We start from the raw sequence: 6,498 nt of genomic DNA on the forward strand, positions 1-6,498 counted from the left end.
TGTTTAAAAGTCTAAGTGTTTAAAAATATATTTTAGCTAATAATTAGTTTATCTTTCTCTTCTTCTTTTAGTAATATCTCAGGGAAAGGTGTACTTTTTCTAAGACAAACACTTCTTAGGTTAATTTTTATTCTTTTCATCAATCTATCAGATCTTTTCTTCCATGTATACATAATCTCAGGTTCCTCTTATTAGAACTTTTTTTTACTTCATAGAGCTGATCTCATATTTTGATAACACGTATTTCTCCTATCTAAATCTTTTTAAAAGAGTGGTCTGCACTTTCTATTTCAATTTCTGCAGTACAAACTTAACTTTTGACATTCCCTACATCTATAGAAACTCTCACCAATAACATCTTATTAAGTGCGTTATATGGTTTTTCCATCAATCCCACTTACCCCACCCTAGCTGGTATATCTGGGTTCCGTAGTTGGGCTCTTCCTGGTCTTCCCAATTGTATTTCACTTAGCTGCATTCTTGAAATATGTGGGGATATGATATTTAAATCTTTTGGATTACTTAGTGATTTAGGTAGAGTTTATTATATATTATTGATAATTTTCTAGAGATGAAAAAGGTTGTGTTCAGAGAGGCACTGTGATTTTCCCACACACATAGTAGAAAGAGTAGGAGTAGACATATTAGTAATAATAGCAGTAGTAACAGAAGTAATTGTAGTAGTAACACTAGCAGTAATCATATACCATATGTAGTTATTATAGTATTTAAAGAGAATAAATATAATATGATGAATAACAATTTATATTTTCAATTATTTAAATATTCTAATACCATTAAGAAGTTATTCTTCTGTTTCATAGGCTCTAGAACACAAGCGTGAAGGTGAGATAGAGCCTCACTGTAAAAATATAGCAAGAAAATATTTTAAACATATACCAAGCCCAATGGTAACTATATATACATGGATAGATACTTCCAAGCCAGACAGATATCATGATGATAGGGGGAATTTTGGAAAAGTTCTTTGCTTGTAACTTCTTGGGACATCACTAAATAGAGAAAAAATTAATAAGTAGTGTGATTAAGGTAGTGTGGTCCTACAATTACAGCAACATAAACAGTCCTAATTGTCTTAGGGCTGATTTTTCTCTAAATAAAGTAGTTGTGCTGGATTTTGGTTGTCAACTTTACACTGCTGGCACTCCCTTATAAGGTTTCCTCTGCATTCAAACAGCTATTTGAGCAGGATTCCTTTACTAGGTAGTTATGAGGTAGGGTTTCCACTGATAGGGATTTGAATAATATTTGGAAGGCAAAGAGGCGGGAAGGCTATTATTCTTAAGAGATCATTAAAAGTTCATACTCATGATAGTCTGCCATGATGATTTCTCAGACATCTTTTCTAGTTCCTATTTTGTGGTGTGGATGACCAGACATGGTGACTTTATAGACTTCTCTTCAAGCTTCCACTGTGATCCTTGGTGGCTATTTGTGGAGTCATCTCAGACTATTCCACGAGCTCCTGCTTCAAAGAACTGATAGGCAAGCACAGTCGTTTCTCTGACTTCCCTGTGCCTTAGCTTCTCTTCTTACATCTGTGCATTATCCATGTTCATGCAAGCTTCATCCGTATTCATGCAAGCTATTCCAGATTCATTCATATTCCTTAGTTATACCCCTTCATGCAGCTTGATCCATATTCATGTAAACTATTCCAGATAAATTCGTAGTCCTTAAATATACCCCTTCATTTCTGTAATATTTCTTGTGGCTCTGCTCTTCTTCTTGAACCTAGAATAATGGCATTTTTGGTACCAGAAGTGGTTCCATTGGAATAGACACAAACAGATGATAATTTGGAATCAGTTCTCTGAGCTTTACAGACTGTGAAGCTCTAATTACCCACTGACAGAGACAAAATAAAATATTAATCTGTTCCAATAAATGGCATTACAGCAGTTGTCACCTAGAATCACCATAAGTCAAGTGTAATAGAAGGCAAGACTTTGGGTGACTAAACACCTGAAACAATAGATTATTAGAGTGTAAAAAAACAGTACAAAGACTGTGGGATGTTGGTTTCTTAAAACTGTTCTAAATAACTTTGGGAAAGAAAATGGTGAGCTCAAAGCATTCAGTTCCCATTCAAGATCCAGATAAGGAACTAGGAAGATTTTCTTATCACCCTGAAAGAATCCTTTACCCTCTCTAGCTCCTTGTTTCTTTAAGGTTAAGATTTTGAAAACTAAACACATGGTCTCAGCCTGTGGATGACTGCATTTAAATGAAAATTGATTTAATATCCGTACAGATTCCTTTAAGTCAGTCAAAGTTTGGACATTGATTAGAAAAGAATGATAACCTGAAAATTAGGATGAAAGATTAGGTCTGATTCCAAAAAATCTGAGACCCTCGGACTCTAAAATTCTGCAGAGTCTTTCTTTCCAGTCAAAATTGACCTCCATATCCTATTTAAAAAGCTTCACATCTCCTTTCTTCATATACCTTTAATGATCTCTCTTGAGGTAATCATCTTCCAAGGCAAAATAGATCTTTCTTAAACATGCCTTTTCATCTCTCAGTTTTTCAAATGCACAACTAGACTTAATTTCTGGAAAGTTACAGATGGATTAAAAAAGTTCTAAAAATTCTAATCTCTCAGAAAGTATTATACACACGAAAGGAATGGCCCAATTTTGCCGATTCACATTGGTCAAAATCCAGGAAATGACAACTGTACACATTTTCTATTGCTACCATAATAAACTACCATAAATTAAACAGCTTAAAACAAAACAGACTTATTATCTTACAGGTCTATAGGTCAGAAGTCAACTTGGGTTTCAGCAGGTTAAAGTCAGGCATCAGCAAAGCTGCATTGCTTTCTAGAGGATCTAAGGGAGAATCTGTTTCCTTGCTTATTCAGGTTGTTGGCAGAATTCAATTCATTGGGTTTGGTGGTCTGAGGTCCTTGTTTCCTTGCTGGCTGTCAACTGAGGCCCATTCCCAGTTTCTATAAGCTGCCCACATTTCTTGATTCTTGGCCTTGTTCCTCCATCTTCAAAGCCAGAAATGGCAGGTTGAATCCTTCACATTTCTGCCTGTAGTTGGGAAGTATTCTCTGCTTTTGAGGACTCGTATGATTAGATTAAGCCCACTTGGATAATTTCCACATCTCAATGTTTATAGCTTTAATCATATATTGAAAGTATCCTTTGTTATATAAGTTAACATATTCACAGGTTCCAGGGATTAGTGCATGGATATCTTTGGGGGACCCTTATTCTGCATATCACACAACAGATCCTAATGGTGTTAGGCCAGAATGGAACTAGGACTGTAATATTGGAGGAAGCCAAAATTACTGACATAGAATCACTAAGCAAAACGTTTGGATTTGGTGTGTTAGCTGAAGCATATGGAATGGCACTAAAGGTTTACTCAGTAGGTTAACTGAGTATTAAACCCAATAGCGCCCTATATTAAATGATATGGGAATACCAGAACTTCTTTGTTTTTCTCTTTTTCTAAGACTCTAGTTGTATGAGGAAACTAGGTAAATCCTCAGAAAAATTAAAGACAAGTTGCTACACTTTGCACTCCTTAACACTAGAAAAGAAGCATCATAATAGGGAGTGTTTTGAATTTAAAAAAATAATATCACATTTCAATACACATGCCACTGCAATTTTGAACACTTTATCTCCCTAGCATGTATATGTGTTATGAAGGCATATTAGGTATTTGCTACTTTTTGTTTACCAGATCTAATCTGCATAATGTTAACCAATTAGAAAACTGGTGTGAATTCCTGTGGGAATGCATACAACATTATTGAGGACTAGCTTATGACAGAGGACAGGACAACTGATAGCAAGAGATTGTGGAAGTGCATTGTGGTTGCTGTCAAACGAAAGCAGATTGCTTCTATAGGTCTGTACTAAAACTGTTAGAGAGAAAAAAAAATGTTAGTAAACACTGTAAGAAGACTAGTAGGAAGATTGACTGTATACATTTGTGGCAGTATTGCAAAGTCTTTCTTCAAGGGGAACTGGCTTCTTCTTTAAAGGGGTTCCAAGTTTTTGGCTAGTCTATATCTGGGAGCCAGGTGAGAAGCCATGACTCTCCAACTTGGTGACCCAAATAAAGTTTCTATTTACCAGACCAAGAGTTTTTCAAATTATGGGTTTAAGTAAATTCCTAATGTTTCGTTGTGTTTAATCCTAAAGTCACCATGAGTAATTAGCCACAGCTAAATAACCGTCCATATCAATACATTATAATTATTTATCCGGATATTACGCCTATTGTAGAAATGGCAACCATATTTTCTCTGGTGGATAAGTGCTGCCCTCTATCTCCATTGTCACTCTACAATCCCATCATCCCCCATTGAAACCACAGGTGTCCTTTCAAGGGCAGCATCTTCCCTATTATCCCTGAGCTACTGAAATGAGCCACTGCAGAGCTTCTCAGACATGCTGGTGCTATATCATCAATGCAAGTCTCAATGACTTTGAGGTGGGAGAATTCTTTGAATCCTTCTGAGAGACAAAATGGAGAGTAACTGGGAATTTTGATCAGTTGTTCAAGCACCATTTGTAGAAAAGAGAACAAATTGTTTATATTACCTTTCTATTGCCACATAGCCAGTTACCACAAATCTAGTGACTTAAAACAACACACATTTATTATCTCACAGTTCTGAAGGTCAAAAGTCCATTATGGAGTGGCTAGGTCCTCTTCTTAGAGTCTCAAGGCTGAAATCAAGGTGTCAGTGAGGCTAAGTTTTCATCTGGAAGCCCTGGGGAAAAATCCACTTCAAGGCTCAGTCTTGTTGTTGGTAGAATTCAAAACCTTGTGGTTGTAAGACCACAATCTGTGGATTTGTATCTTTCATCAGTTTTGGAAAATTCTCTGCTCTTCTCTCTTCAATATTTCTTTTTCTCTTTGGTCTCCTCTCATTCTGGTATTCCAATTACATGTATACTAGAATTTTTAACTATGCCCTATGGGTCTCGTATGCTCTTTTTCACCCATTGATTTTTCATTGAGCTTCAGTTTGTATAGTTACTATCAACCTGATTTCCAGTGCACTAATTATCACTTGTGCTCTGTCTGGTATACCATCAAACCCATCTATTGGGTTCTTAAGTTTGGTTATTATATATTTCATACCTGGGTTGTTGTTTGATTCTTTATTATAGACTGAAATTACTGATGAATGCTACATTCTTTCATCAAATTTTTTCCACCATGTGTCTCTTTCTTTGACATATTTAAAATAATTTTGTTAAAAGTCCTTGACTCCTAATTCTATTCTACTGGATTATCTGTAAGTCTATTCCTACGGTCCTTTCTTCATCTCTTTGTATTCAATTATATCATTTTGTCTCTTTCCATGCCTAGTTTTTGATTGAATGCCAGCCATTCTGTATAAAAAAAAAAAAAAGTCCTTCACTGAAGTTATTATACCAGAGAAAGTTCCATCTTTCCTCTGTTAACCCAATAAAATGATGATGTAACACCCTAATTAACTCAAATACTGAGAAGAAAAAAGGTAAGTAGAATTTTGGTGAGACTCCATCTATCCCTCATTTGCCACTTATTCAAAATGGCCCTCCAGCTCTTCCAACTCATAGAGTTACTAGAGCTTCTGAGTGTTTACCTGGGCTCTTCCCATGACTGGTCCATCTCACGGACAGGAGAAGACTCCACACTTCACAGTGATCAGAGAAACTAACACATCCTCTCCCCAAACTGTCTAATTGATGATAACAATCAAGCATTTGAATCTGATCTTTTCAAGCCTCCAAACAAGGGCTGGGAAGGAAATATTTTGGGGAATCATTCCGAGAGTGAGCTAAGAATGTAACGACTGTGAGTAAAGGCCCCATATTTGAGCCACTACTGTCATAAGGAAAAAGAAACTAATAGTGACTGGTGATATCTATATGAAGACAATCTGTGACCATTCTTCAACACTGGAAATATTCCTCAAAAATATTTTAAAAATATGTTACAAAAATAAAAATCTCTCATTATCTCAGTAATCACCTTTGGTTCTATACTGATGAGGTAGCACATAATTCTGCTTCTTTTCTCAGCCATGGTAAAGGAAAGTGTCTCTGACAGCAAGCCTAAGCGTTATATAGAAGCTATTTAATGAACAACAGGATGGTTTAGGCTTATTAGTAGCTTGATGTACAAGTACCAGCTGACAAAGAAAATGTGAGTGACAAAAAAAATCTGATTTAGCATGTTTCACCATGGAACACAGGACAATAGAATCCAAGGACCTAGACGGCGTTGTTAACTTTGGATAGAATGAACTTAACAGTAGAATCAACTGGGAAGATTTTAAAAACAGCAATGCCTGGCCTCTTTCCAAGACATTCTGATTCAATGATCTCAGAAGGGTGTGGTCTTGGAAATCACTTTTGAAGCTTCTTAAAAGATTCTAATGAGTATCCAAGTTTGAGAACCATTGGGGCAGGAGGCATGAGAAATTATTAAGATTTTTAAACACCAGAA

This window comes from Diceros bicornis, chromosome 14, assembly GCF_020826845.1.
Source record: "Diceros bicornis minor isolate mBicDic1 chromosome 14, mDicBic1.mat.cur, whole genome shotgun sequence".
Classification (NCBI taxonomy): domain Eukaryota; kingdom Metazoa; phylum Chordata; class Mammalia; order Perissodactyla; family Rhinocerotidae; genus Diceros; species Diceros bicornis.